At 40.1% G+C, this 14,929-nt stretch overlaps 1 long non-coding RNA gene across 3 annotated transcripts; it reads right to left on the reverse strand.

The window, feature by feature from the left end:
• Positions 1 to 4,002: 4,002 nt before the first annotated feature.
• Positions 4,003 to 6,416, reverse strand: LOC123487139. Of its 3 annotated transcripts, XR_006659636.1 has the most exons (5): positions 6,076 to 6,116; positions 5,851 to 5,931; positions 5,504 to 5,568; positions 4,531 to 4,587; positions 4,003 to 4,406 (listed from the first exon to the last, which is right to left on the reverse strand). It is a non-coding gene; the product is annotated as an uncharacterized LOC123487139 (long non-coding RNA). The 3 variants fall into 3 exon arrangements; XR_006659635.1 differs by lacking the exon at positions 6,076 to 6,116 and adding an exon at positions 6,350 to 6,416 and having other exon boundaries at positions 4,003 to 4,587; XR_006659634.1 differs by having other exon boundaries at positions 4,003 to 4,587.
• Positions 6,417 to 14,929: the final 8,513 nt, after the last annotated feature.

A 14,929-nucleotide genomic window follows, 5' to 3' on the forward strand; every position in this document is an offset into this window, starting at 1 on the left:
CGAGAGCAACTTCTCCCAACCATCCAAGAACAGTTTGGTGACGACCAATGCCTTTTCCAGCATGATGGAGAACCTTGCCATAAGGCAAAAGTGATAACTAAGTGGCTCGGGGAACAAAACATCGACATTTTGAGTCCATGGCCAGGAAACTCCCCAGACCTTAATCCCATTGAGAACATGTGGTCGATCCTCAAGAGGCGGATGGACAAACAAAAACCCACAAATTCTGACAAACTCCAAGCATTGATTATGCAAGAATGGGCTGCCATCAGTCAGGATGTGGCCCAGAAGTTAATTGACAGCATGCCAGAGGCGGATTGCAGAGGTCTTGAAAAAGAAGGGTCAACACTGCAAATATTGACTCTTTGCATAACTTAATGTAATTGTCAATAAAAGCCTTTGACACTTATGGAATGCTTGTAATTATACTTCAGTATACCATAGTAACATCTGACAAAAATATCTTATAACACTGAAGCAGCAAACTTTGTGAAGACCAATATTTGTGTCATTCTCAAACATTTGACCACGGCTGTACTATGGGGACAGAGTGAGTCACTCCACCCTGATAATCACAGACCTGAGAGAAATGTGAGATTCAAATACAAGGATTTTTAATTTCAAGCTACACTATATGATAACATGTGTCCTCAAACCATCCACCCTTTTGTTTAACCTTTAGGGAAACACACCGCCCGGGCAACGAAGGAGTGGCTTCGTAAGAAGCATTTCAAGGTCCTGTAGTGGCCTAGCCAGTCTCAGATCTCAACCCCATAGAAAATCTTTGGAGGGAGTTGAAAGTCCGTGTTGCCCAGCGACAGCCCCCAAAACATCACTGCTCTAGAGGAGATCTGCATGGAGGAATGGGCCAAAATACCAGCAACAGTGTGCGAAAACCTTGTGAAGACTTACAGAAAACGTTTGACCTGTGTCATTGCCAACAAAGGGTATATAACAAAGTATTGAGAAACTTTTGTTATTGACCAAATACTTATTTTCCACCATAATTTGCAAATAAAATTCATTAAAAATCCTACAATGTGATTTTCTGGATTTTTTTTCTCATTTTGTCAGTCATAGTTGACGTGTACCTATGATGAAAATTACAGGCCTCTCTCATCTTTTTAAATGGGAGAACTTGCACAATTGGTGGCTGACTAAATACTTTTTCCCCCACTGTATAGTGTGTAAAGTATTCATTCCGTGTGTCTTCTTTCAGAGTGTGAGGGACTCCCGCAGCGACACAGCCACTCAGAGACGCTCAGCCCTCCCATTATGAGAACTGGAGAAAACCACCACAGAACCTGGACTAAAGAAAACCACCACTGAACCTGGACTGAAGAGAACCCCCACAGAACATGGACTGAAGAGAACCACCACAGAACATGGACTGAAGAGCTATGGCACCAAAACCTAAGCTAGGCCTTACACCTCTGTTCTCTTAACAATCATATTGCTACCACATCTAGAAGTTTTTCAGACCATGAACTTCAACTTTTGAGTGAATGCTGCATTTGAATGATATGTCCTTGTTATGATAGTAATCTACAGTATATTGACAGTATATATCAAGATTTTACTTCTGCTCTTTATGGGCCCCGTGTAGCTCAGTTGGTAGAGCATGGCGCTTGCAACGCCAGGGTTGTGGGTTCGTTTCCCACGGGGGCCAGTATGAAAAATGTATGCACTCACTAACGGTAAGTCGCTCTGGATAAGAGTGTCTGCTAAATGACTAAAGATGTAAAATGTAAAATCATTGGGATTTTGCATTTCTATATTTTTGATTACACAAAAACTTCTCAGCGACTAACATCGATAATATTGATAACAGCGTATAATATTTTTTGCTCTAGGACCGAGTGCTCCTGATATGTTTAATGATTTACTTTGTATTGCTATCAGTCATTATTGCGCAATTGCCTTTTATGAAAATGTTATATTACGCAATACCATATTGTTCAGTGTAATAATATTCTATGTTTGATTATCAAATTATTCTTTACTACCTTTTTTAGACACATTGTGGTTCAGGATCAATAAACTACAGTGAGTGTACAAAACATTAGGAACACCTGCTCTGTCCATGTCATAGACTGACCAGGTGAAAGCTATGATCCCTTATTGATGTCACTTGTTAAATCCACTTCAGTCAATGTAGATGAAGGGGAGGAAACAGGTTAAAGAAGGATTTTTAAGCCTTGAGATAATTGAGAATGTGTGCCATTCAGAGGGTGAACGTGTAAGACAAAATATTTAAGTGCCTTTGAACGGGGTATGGTAGTAGGTGCCAGGTGCACCGGTTTGTGTCAAGAACTGCAACACTGCTGGGTTTTTCATGTTCAACAGTTTCCTGTGTGTATAAAGAATGGTCCACCACCCAAAGGACATCCAGCCAACTTGACACAACTGTGGTAATCATTGGAGTCAACATGGGCCAGCATCGCTGTGGAACACTTTCGACACCTTGTAGAGTCCATGCCCTGACGAATTAATGCTGATACAAGGATCCTATATTAGGTACTACTACAGTGCTAGCTAGCTACATATGGTTTTACACTACTAATCATATTTCATGAATGTACAAAGTCCACTTTGACCCAAGAGAACAAGTCAGACTAAGAATAGACTAAAGATCATTATGAATACTAGTATTATGGACATAGTTGACCTGATCCTAGATCAGCACTCCCAGGCAACTTTCAGGCATTTTGTTTCCACAACAGCCCTTCCATGGGAGAGCATCCTCACCTGGCGGACAGTGGCCCGTTTCTAAAAGACAGGAAGAGGTCTGCTGGAGCTGCTGGAGTTAACCACACACAGCAATGGTGTTGGTCAGGTGACCCACTCCCTTCTCAGGGTTGGAAAACAAAATAGATTAGTTGAAAGCCACACTGTCAGGTCAGGATTAGATGAACCCCGAACTAATATAGAAAATAATGTATTCCAAACTTCTAAACATGCAACAGCCCCCCTTACAATGTCTGGTACTGTCCCCTGAGGGAATATAATCATTCTCTATTGCAAGTCTTCTGACCATGATAACATTTAATTTAATTGAGAAAGGTCAAGTCAAATGTGAGTGTGCGTGTCTGCCTGCCTCTGTCAGTCAGTTGTTACTCAAAGCATATTCTACCTCGATCAGTAGAGCGTTGCATGGTGATGAACTTGGCTGACTTCTTCCTGGCCTCAGCGATGGTCAGAAGACTGCACTGAGGGGTGAAGGACAGCAGGGGGATCTGATAGGTGCTCACCTCTCCTGTAATAGATTGAGGGTGTCGTAGAAATATTTGACTCAAAAAGTAGTCAACTTAAAAATATTTCTCAAGAGACTGGAACTTGTGAATTTAGACTTTTATTATTTGCATAACAAAGCCGAGCTTGCTCCATGGAGCAACTGCTTGCCCTGAACCGGAGCGCTCCTTTTATACAGACACATGCATAGTCACACTGATACAACTCCTCCCTATGTGAATGAATAACATATTTCAGTATCACATGTTGGCTACTCACGAGGGCTACTTGCGCTTCTCTAAGTGGGGCCACTGTTTCTTATTAGTGGCATGACTCAAAAAGTATGTACATACGTACGTTAAAGAACAATCACACTCTGTTTTGACTATATTCACTATCCAGGCATGCATCTGGAGTACAAAGTATCAATCATGTTCATTCTGTTTTACCTTTATCATTTCATAACACATTATAAAACATATCAATTAATACTTAAACATGGTTTAAACATGTCATCCATAACCACATACATTTAAGCGTTTATCATTTACCATCCTCCCTGGCCCTTGAGATTATGTGCATGTGGCTATGTGTCAGGTCATAAGGACATAAGCACAAACAAATGATAACACTAGTTCCATTGTTACTCCAATCTCCACACAGCCATCACGAGGAGTTGTATCTCCATCACATGTCATTGACATACCCAGACCAGCTGCAGGGAGTTTATGAAAACACATAAATGTCTCTGCTCTGTATCTAACGCTTCAACTGGTTCTCAATCCATAAACATTTTAAGGCATATAGGTGTTTAATTCTACAACATATGTACTTGAAAATCATCTATAAGGGGAGACCACAATAGAAGTGTTGAATGCAGAATAAAGCATCTCTCATGGTGATTGGATGTCAAATAAATCCTTGCCAACAGCTGAGAAGAGTTGCTGTTTTTATGCTAGTCCCAGATCTGTATGTCCACTCACCCACATCTACTAATCATAGACCAGGGGGTCAATCTGAAATTATAGAAAGGATGATCAGAGAGAGAGAATTCGCCATCAGAGTAGGAGTGCTGATCTAGGATCAGGTCGACTCTGTCCATATAATACTAGTATTCATTATGATCTGACCTTTGGTACATTCTTAGTCTGGATTGTCTTGGGTCAAAATGGACCCTGTACATTCATGAAATATGATTAGTAAAGGAGGGCTCTCCTGCTAGCACTGTAGTAGTACCTAATACATATAGAATACTTGCATCAGCTGTTATAGATTCATTTTATGAAGATGAGCTCCTACATTTGCTCCAGTATTAAAGTTGCCTTCCAGTGGCCACCACCACTCCTCCAGCCACATCTGGAACTCCAAGAGACAGACAGACAGAGAGAGAGAGACACACTGAGTCTGAGCGCTGGGAAAATAGATAAATGTAAAACAAATGTTGCTTATTCATAGGTTGCACCTCAGTCAGTGTGTCGCATCATGTCATTGTTATGAATATTCTCCAAGCCTCCCTCTGCCGTCGACGCATAGACATGCACAAAAGTCACGATGGATGGAGGCTAATGAGTATATTGTCAAAGTAACACTATAGCGGCCTGGAAATATGATGACATTGCTAAAGTAGACAAACGTTTAGTATGAAACAACTTTGACATCATTATCATGTCGTCAAATGGATGGCAATGTTGTCATTAGCTAACAAGTTTATCAAAAATAGCTAGCAATGCTACGGCAACTAGCAAAAATGTGGTGGTATCCCCTCAATTGTAGCTAGCTAACATTATGCTGCACATCAAAAGTCAATCTGGCGACATCAAAATGATGACAAACGGTTTAACTAATTAGTTGCCTCCTTTTGCAATGTCATTGTATTTCCAAACCACTGTAATTAACTTTTGAAGAAATCAGCACTCATTGACGACGCATTGAGTAGAATGCTCGATCAATCGGACATGCTTCTCAGACAGGGGCTTGCTTGTTCGTTCTTGTCTGAGAATAGCCATAGCTAGCTACCACAGTGATCCCCTTGAGAGTAGCTAATTTCAGTGCATCATTCATATGGCTTGCTAGCTAGTGTAGGAGCTCCCTAGGTGAGTCCTCTTTACCTTTACTGGACTCAGGCTGAGATATGCTGTCCATGTTCACTTCATGGATAATAATATAATATAATAATATGCCATTTAGCAGACGCTTTTATCCAAAGCGACTTACAGTCATGCGTGCATACATTTTTTTGTGTATGGGTGGTCCCGGGGTTCGAACCCACTACCTTGGCGTTACAAGCGCCGTGCTCTACCAGCTGAGCTACAGATCTCCTTTCTTGCCACAGTGTGACTGAAAAAAAATACAAAAACATCTAAATACATGTACATACAACTTTTACCAATTGTGAGAAGACTGTTTTAGCAAAAGGACATGTATATTTACATTGCCCTTGGCTGGAACATGTATGACAAGGCAAAAATCAAGACATATTTCACACAAAATAGGATGGATGCACACAATTCTTGGTGATAGCCAAGTTAATTTAAATAATGTATGAATTAAGAATCTCAAATAGAGTTTGGTTTGAGAGCCAAACTGAGAGGCTGTCCTGTTAGGTGAGGTTTTGCTCACCTGCAGACAGCATGTATTCAGGTCAAGCCGTTATTGGCCCCGGCAGCGCTTTCTCCTCTGTCTGAGCATTGATCTTGGCATCTGCAGAACAGAGACAACAGAGGGAGGATTCAAGATTGTTTTTCTGGGAACGCACTTTTAAAGGAGTACTAATCTACTTCCACTGTTGGCTATTGACCCCAGAATTTTATTTTGAAGAATCCAGCATCGTATTATTTAACATACTTTCCAAACGTTGGTCTGTTGTATACCCACTTCCTTCCTGCTTACATCATGTCAAAATAAAAGTCCCCCACAATTTTTTATTTTTGTCCACATATGGTGCATGTGCATGACTTATTTTAGATTTTGTTCCAAATTCCCCCCATTCGTAATGACCAACCTTCCTGCCCACTGACACATTACGTTTAAATTGAATTTTATTTAACTTCTGGCATCCCGCAAATTTTTTCCATCAACTCCCATGTTCTGCCCGAGCTCTTATCCCTGTAACACAAACCCTTGTGACACCATCAAGGTCCGCATGGTGTTGGTCCAGATGACGACATCCGACGCTAACTCTCAGCCGTTCATGCCTTCACTCAACCCAAGTTCTGCCCGAGTCCTCGTCCCAGCTGGGCAAGATATTGGATGCCAACCACCATTAAAGCCCACTGAAGAAGAAGAAGAAGAAGAAGAAGGAGACGAATTTGTCATTGTAAATCTTTACCGATATGTGATATAATTTACTTATTCTCTGTAATATCGTATAGCTTTGGAATCGTGACATTAACTAGTGTGGAGGAAAATATGCCGGTTTCTGGACTCATACCCTGACTTTGAGAAGGGATTGCGTGACCCAACATGACAAGGTGAACGTGAATGTCCGACAGTCTGCTGGGTGAGCCGTTATACGTTCCTCCATTCATTGCCGAATGGGATTCCTAGATCCTCCTTTCTCTAATATCTCTGCCATGAGCTCTTAAATCGAGATAGCTGTGTATTTTGCTACTGCATGGCCAGTGTGAACCGGAAAGTCTGATGAAGAAACGCTGAAGAAAATGTGGCTTCCCCAATGGATCCGGTAAGTCTGCTTTCCTTTTAACAGGATAGGCATGCTGTATAAAATGTCTATGCCAAGTTTTTATAATATTTGATCCTCCACATTCCTCTGTTCCGTGTTTAATGGCTGGAGAAAAAAAAGACTAAAACTTGTTGGGATTTGTTTTCCTTCAGCAAGATAACCTACTACTTTATCATGTGTAGGAATCTGTGTCTAGTCCTTAATGATCTCTCCTTCCTCCCAAAGTGTGCACTTGTTCACCTCCACTGATTTGAAAATCTGATTAGCCATTATATGACCAGATACTCGGAAGTGGCCACTCACAATGAAAATACGTCTTCTTCTGTGGGGTTTATCCGCGGTTGTCATCCAAAGTTATGGTACATTTTGACACCTACTGTAATGGAGTGTGGGCCAGCGACAGCGATCGAGGAACTAAATCCTATATGACAGCCTTGTTTCTCTTAAAAAATATAAATATTTGAGACTGTATCTAACGATGTTCTACTTAGTATGCTTATCAAACTCAATTCCTGTACCCCAATATCCCTCATACAGTTTCAGTCTCTCTCTTTCCCTATCATACTGCCCACACGGTATCAGTACATGCTCCACTGTCTCTGTTTCCTGGCAGTAATCACACCTTCCTGTTGGATGATTTCCTATCACATTTAATGACTTATTCAGCTGGCTGTGTCCCACCCTAGCCTTGTAAGGATGGCCTCCTCTCTTCTGTCCATTCCTACCATCCTCCCCTACTTTACTCTGTACCTGGAATAGGGGCGGCAGGTAGCCTAGTGGTTTAGAGCGTTGGGCCAGTAACCCGAGCCGACAAGGTGAAAAATCTGTTAATGTGCCATTGGGCAACTTAACCCTAATTTCTCCTGTAAGTCGCTCTAGATAACATTGCCTGCTAAATGACTAAAATGTAAACAATGAATAGATGCCTGCCCTTAGTGTCACTGTTTCACTGTTCCTGCCATCTCTGCAGCACCACTGCCCATATCATTCCCTTAGTCTCTGTCTTGCTCATTGGCACCTCTACCTCCTGTCTCCTAAGGGCCTGTTTAGCTAGCACATCTACTTCCTCATTCCCTTCCACCCCCACATGGGCCAGGACCTAAGCAAAGCTTGTATTGACACCCAGCTGTCTCATCCGGGCATGAATTTGATTTCCCTCATATAGCAGGCCTTGTCTGCTATGTTAGCTAAATGATTGCAGGATTATCAACACAGCACATGAGTCAGAACATATAACTACTCTGTCTGACTTGACTTCCTCTACCAACTGCAAGGCCAACAGTATGGCCATCAGCTCTTCCTTGTTCAAAGCCAGGTGGAATGTAATACGTCTCCTGACAGCCAACCCACTTTCCTGTTTAACAAAGGCTGATCCATTCCGACCTGTCCATGGGTCTTTTGATCCATCTGTATATATGTCAAAAAAATACAGATTTACCGTTTCCAGTCGCTTTTTAAAGAACTCACATGGATCAACCCCCTCCCTGTCTTTCCGTACTCTCTCCAACACTTGTAAATCAACTACTGGAGGTGGGAATAGCCATGGTGGACTCACAGGGATAGGTACCGTGGGGCTAAAGTCCCTACCATACAATCCCATCTGCCTCGCCTGGTTATCACCCACCCATCCAAAGCTTTTATTCTGTCCATGTTCATGCTCCCAACTTTTCTGTAGAACCCCTTTTTGTGGGGTGAGACAACCCATGTTCCTGTAAGTTAACCCAATAATTCATTGCCAGCAATTGCCTTATAATATGTAATGGCAATTAAAATAAAATGTCAAAAAAATGGAAGGCAGTCGTAACCACAAAGTCAAAACATAAATATGATTTTTTTATGTTAAGGTTAGGGTCAGGCATAAGATTAGCAGTGTGGTCATTGTGGAGTAAAAAGTACAAAAATAATAAATAATTCAACAGTGACTCGCTCCTGCAGGTTTTTGCTCAACAACATCCGTAGAGAACTGATATAACGACTTTTGATACAGGATTTCTTAATGTCTGTAAAATCATGAGCGGAGGACAAGGACACGCCATGTGTTGTGTCCGTCACGGATGGGGGCCAGAAGGTCGGTGTGCCAAGATAGATTGGCCACTGTTGCTAATCTTAGGAGGAGTACGTGATGGAATGGCCTGGCTAGGGTGCCACATGATACCATGTAGGGGGATCCTATTGTAGTAGGACACTCAATAATGTTTGGCAACTGTTGGACAGAAGTAGATTGGAGAGCATCATATAAACTGAGGGATTTTCTATGGAAGTCATTCAGATGACAAGAGGCTACGCCCGTAATGCTTGTCATTGAATCCAGTACTGTAACAATCAAATAAACATGAATCAACTCTCCATCTAAAGTGTTTAACTATTCTCTTACATCCTGAAGTACTCGATACCAGAGAAACTCGTCATAACAAGTACGATCCAACTTCACACAGGAAGCGGAGCAGATCCTAATCCAGGCATTTCTCATCTCCCGTCTGGACTTCTGCAACTCAGTATCATGTTATTAACATTAAAAAATATATATTAAATGTTCTTATTACATGCTAGAACAAAACAAATATAGTGTTGAGTTTTTGCTCTCATCTGATTGGCAGGTAATCCATCAATCAACTACAAAGTAGCAGTAGGTGGGATCTCCACTCATAACAATAGTAACAATGCAAAACAAAACGTTTTACAATAAGATTCACATGGATACATTAATTCATATCAAATCCTGGTCTCTTCTACATAATACAACTAATGAATATGCAATCAGCAATGTAAAACAAAACAAGAAAACATGCAACCACATTCCAGATGTATGTTTTACAATGACATTTACATGCAAGCATTCGTTCCTTCTAACAAATCACCAATAAAAAGTAGAATGGTAAGGTATAAGATATTATCAAGTGTATTTCCAGAGTGAAGAGAGAGAAGTTTGGTAGGAGACCTTAGTAGTCGTGAGAAAACAGAAGAGTGTGAGGTCTGTGGTTGACATTACCTATAAGTACTGATGGGCAGAGCTTGCTTCCTGCCCCCATGATGCCTCTTCCTAACAACCAACACATCCTTCGCTTCACAATAAAAATGTGTGAACATCTTGTTGGAGCACAGTTAATACACAATAAGGAAAGTTGTAAGATATCCCTATTAAAATCCTTTAAAATAAATGCAACATAATTTGACCACACTAATAGTCCTATGGCTTCTGTACTTCCGTATGTCCCATCAGCTACACTAAAACCTGGTGAAGGGATTTACAAGAAATATGTGAACATCTTTTAGGACCAAACTAATTATACAAGAGGCCTATGCGCTCTTCCCACAGTCAAAGCAGCAGTGGTGAGGTTTCTTCCCTATATGTCTCTGCTGGTGTTTCTTGAGGTGTTCTGATCTGGAGAGACTCTTCTCTGTCTTGTCAGCATCATGTTTTTGTTGAGGCTCCCCAGATGATAAGCCCCTCCCACTGAGAGAGCAACAGTTAGGGCTGTCCCCTGTGAAACAAAGATGTTGAATAGCATGGACATCTGAAATCAGGCTACCTGATGGGACTTTGATAAATGCAGAAAATTGACAATCAAAATAAACATACTACCGCAGGGACCATGTTATTTTTGAGAAGCATTTTTAATTCAGAATTCGGACATATACAGTTTGTATGTGAGAACTATTTCTAAGCTGCATACTTTCAGTTTTTCTGAACTCACTGCACACGATCAAAATAAGTTAGCTTGCGCTGCTTGTGCTAGCACATGCACAGATTAAATACACCGCTATAACTCTGATTAAAGTGTTTACATGTCCTAATAATTCTAAAGATTGCTCAGGAAACCAGGTGTTTTTAACTGCGTTACATGGATTGTCACCTTAAGCCAATTAAGATAAGCAGAGTAAGGTGTTTACATGACTAAAGCCATACTCAGCCTACTGCCATAACTAGTTTAATGTCCAATTATGAGTGTGCATGTAAACATACTCATTGTAAAGCACTAGTTATTTTGTTGCTTTGACAGTCATTTCTGAGCATTATTATGAATGTTATTAGTAATTCATTTACGTCTGTCCCTCATTTTAGGGTTGATATGCGTTTCTGTGGTTTTAAGGGATTCAGGATGCACTAATATAACTAAACACTTAGATGGAGATTTGATACAAGGTATTTAATAATACGGTACCGGATTCAACACAACAAGATACAAGTAAGTTGCCTCTTGTTATCCGAATGATAGACCCAGAGATCTCTCCGTTTATATACTTGAGTGTAAACAAGTTCTAACCAACAGTTGCCAACCATCATTGTGTGTCACTCCCAACCCCGGTGGTATCAGTTTGCACCCCAGTCAGGACATTCCATCACATACTCATTCTAAGATTAACAGCAGTAGCCCCCAGAATTCCTGGCACCCAGACTTTCTGGCACCTATCAGTGACATAAATACATTTCACCACCCACAGCGCTATAACCTTTTTCTTCAAGTACACCATGTTCACGGTTGTTCAAAACCAAGCCTAACAACTGTAACCCATCATATGGATGTAGATTGTAGAGTTTTTAAAATCGCTTTAAATGGTTCCACGTCTTCATACCCACGTCTTGTGGATGCTTCAAAGTCTTTGACCATTCATCCAAGTTTTGGAGATGCTGATTTATTTGTGATTACTGTCACGGGGGTTTGTCTTTACTCCCTTTAACAGCCTGTGTTCTGATTGGCCTAAGACATCGCTTGTCACCGCTGTCAGAATCTGTTGACTCAAAGCCAGGCAGTGCTGACCAGATGCTTGAAACCCGATCTGCCTTGCACAACTCAGCATGAGGGTAGAACAGAGAGCCCACAGGTGGGGGCCAAGTCTTCCTTTAGCACACATGCCTCCTGCAATTGTTGAATTTCCTCTTTTAATGTTTTTATCTGTTCACCAAGAGCCCTCATACTCTCTTTATCTCTCTGCAATGTCCTATCATGAGTATCACAAAGTACTTTCTGATCTCATTGTCTGACTTCAGCTAATACAGTTAAAGACCATCGTGTCTTTGTCAATGAGTTAGACATTCTCTGTATTTTTCCCCAAGCTTTTTGTATATCAGACAGATTCCATCAACAATGACATAATATTTATTTATTATCTCCTGCCTACACTTCTCTACTTTGAAATGGTTCTTCCTATCATTAGAAAGTGAATTTAATATATTTTTCATGTTCACATCCGGAGCAGCTGTCCCGCCCTTTTCCGGAGTGGTTCTCTCACTTAACAATGGCATTATATTAACTTCAAAAGTTGTATAATATATATATATATATATATATATATATATATATATATATATATATATATATATATATATATATACACACACACACAGTGGGGAGAACAAGTATTTGATACACTGCCGATTTTGCAGGTTTTCCTACTTACAAAGCATGTAGAGGTCTGTAATTTTTATCATAGGTACACTTCAACTGTGAGAGACGGAATCTAAAACAAAAATCCAGAAAATCACATTGTATGATTTTTAAGTAATTCATTCATTTGCATTTTATTGCATGACATAAGTATTTGATCACGTACCAACCAGTAAGAATTCCGGCTCTCACAGACCTGTTAGTTTTTCTTTAAGAAGCCCTCCTGTTCTCCACTCATTACCTGTATTAACTGCACCTGTTTGAACTCGTTACCTGTATAAAAGACACCTGTCCACACACTCAATCAAACAGACTCCAACCTCTCCACAATGGCCGAGACCAGAGACCAAAGCTTTAATTCTGTCCACGTTCATGCTCCCAACTTTTGGAACATGAGACAACCCATGTTCCAATAATTAATTGCCTTCTAATATGTAACGGCAATGAAAGATATATCTTAAAAAATGAAAGGCAGTCGGGAGGAGGCAAGATCAGGTGGGACCATTCTAGCCAATCAGAGGGCAGATACGCATGTGAACAACAGGCACAATGGTTTCCACTAGTTACCACAAACACAAAGTCCAAAATGTATATCGTAGAAATTCATGAAAACAAAAATGTGCATTTTTTATTTTAAGTTAGGGTCAGGCATAAGTTTAGAAGTGTGGTTAAGGTTAGGTTTCAAATGACATTTTTTTTTTTTGGGGGGGGGGGGAGTTTCCAGCATGTCACGTGACCTACTTTTATTATTAAACTCGTAACAACCTAATCGTTATGAAACGTATATTCGATCAAATAAGCCAGAAGTCGCCGCTTCCTCTCTTTTTTGAAAGGAAATGACTGGTTTAAGAAATATGGTGGAAACTCTGACTAGCCCATGCCTCCACCAACCCAATGCTATTAGATTTGTGGGAAGTAGTGAATGATTGAACATTTTAGGAAAAATTAGATATTCTAGGGATGCTCCCAAATCAATCAGAGGTGTAGACTAAATTAATCAAATGTTTGGTTTAATGATAAACTGTTTAATATTTATTGTGGCCAACAGGACAAAGGTAGCCCGTTCCCCTCCACCCTCCAGGAGTCCCCAGGTCAAACACCTCCTGGTACCACTTTACTGCTGGGTCTGGTCGACTGCAGGAAAACACTGGGGCAGAGTGGAACTGAGAAAGGAGGAGGAGAAGAGAAGGAAGATGGAGATTTGATTTCATTAAGTAAGAACCATGGTGTGTAGATTACACTACAGTCTGCTTCTGTAACAATAGTGGAGGTGCATAAAGATGGCGGCCCGCATGTACTTACCACAAATTCCTCATTTTGCTAAATTCACTGTATTGTACATTGCTCTCCTTTACTGTTTTTTGGTTATTGACATTAGCATTGTAAACATGATCCCAATTTTAGCTTCAAGATGCCAGCAATTTGAAAAAACAAAAGTAGATTGTGTTGATTTATTGGAATATTGGACAATGTCGCACACCGTAGATTGAAAACTCAGTGGATAGTGCTTAAACAATGATGTCATATCAGAATTCTAACATCTTTATGCACTTTAGTCATTAATTGATTCATTATATATTGATGAAGTGATCTGGGTCATTCCACCCATTTCTAAAAGTGTAACTTGGTCCCAAAAAAAATCACGTAATTGTAACATTCTGTAATAAAGAGCACATCTTCAACTTCATAAAAAAACATGTTTTCCCATCTCAAGACATTTAATAAAAATAGTACTACACTAAGTGCCTATGTGCCAAATAAAGTAACAGTGTTGACCGTAACAGGGGACTACTGAAAACAACAAAACCACCAGATTACATGGGTAGAATAGTCCTTTAAATCAGCCATAAAACCGCTTGTGACGGGGGGAAAAGAAGGTTGTTTTATGAAACCTAGTGGCAATTGAATGCAATCTTCACAAAAAAATTTTACTTAAAACATTTCTAGCATGTCTATGAATGGGTAAAAAGGGTTGACTTGCTCAGTTTTCCACCACAAAACAGCAGTAAATTGACAAAAAGAGAGTAAAAGCAGGTGAGCTGGTTCTACTATGATTTAACTATTAGATGTTCAATGTTTCTTTTGAAAACATATATTTTTTTAAAGGAATAGTTTCACCATATTAAAACGGGAGTTCAGTTCATGTAACAGGGTTGACCTTAAAATGAGGGACAGAGCTAAATGAATTACTAATCACATTCATAATAATCTTCAGAAATGACTTTGTCAAAGCAACAAAATAACTAGTGCTTTACAATGAGTATGTTTACATGTGTTAGGATCTAAATAAAACTCACAGACAACTAGAAAAAGCTCAAACTAAGTTTATTCACCTATACAGCTGCAAAGACATGATTACACAAGCACGAATAATTATGCCCTCCTACTAGCACGAGCAGCACAAGCTTACTTCTTTGCGGGAGTGCAGTGAGTTTGGGAAAAACTGAAAGTATGCATCTTATAAATAGTTTTCACTTAAACTTTATGTCTGAATTCGGGAATCAAATATGCTTCTCAAAAATAACATGGTCGCTGTGGTAGTACGTTTATTTTGATTGGCAATTTGTCATTCATCAAAGTCCCATCAGGTAGCCTGATTTCAGATGTCCATGCTATTCAATATCTTTGT

This window comes from Coregonus clupeaformis, unplaced genomic scaffold (genome assembly GCF_020615455.1).
Source record: "Coregonus clupeaformis isolate EN_2021a unplaced genomic scaffold, ASM2061545v1 scaf1488, whole genome shotgun sequence".
Lineage (NCBI taxonomy): Eukaryota > Metazoa > Chordata > Actinopteri > Salmoniformes > Salmonidae > Coregonus > Coregonus clupeaformis.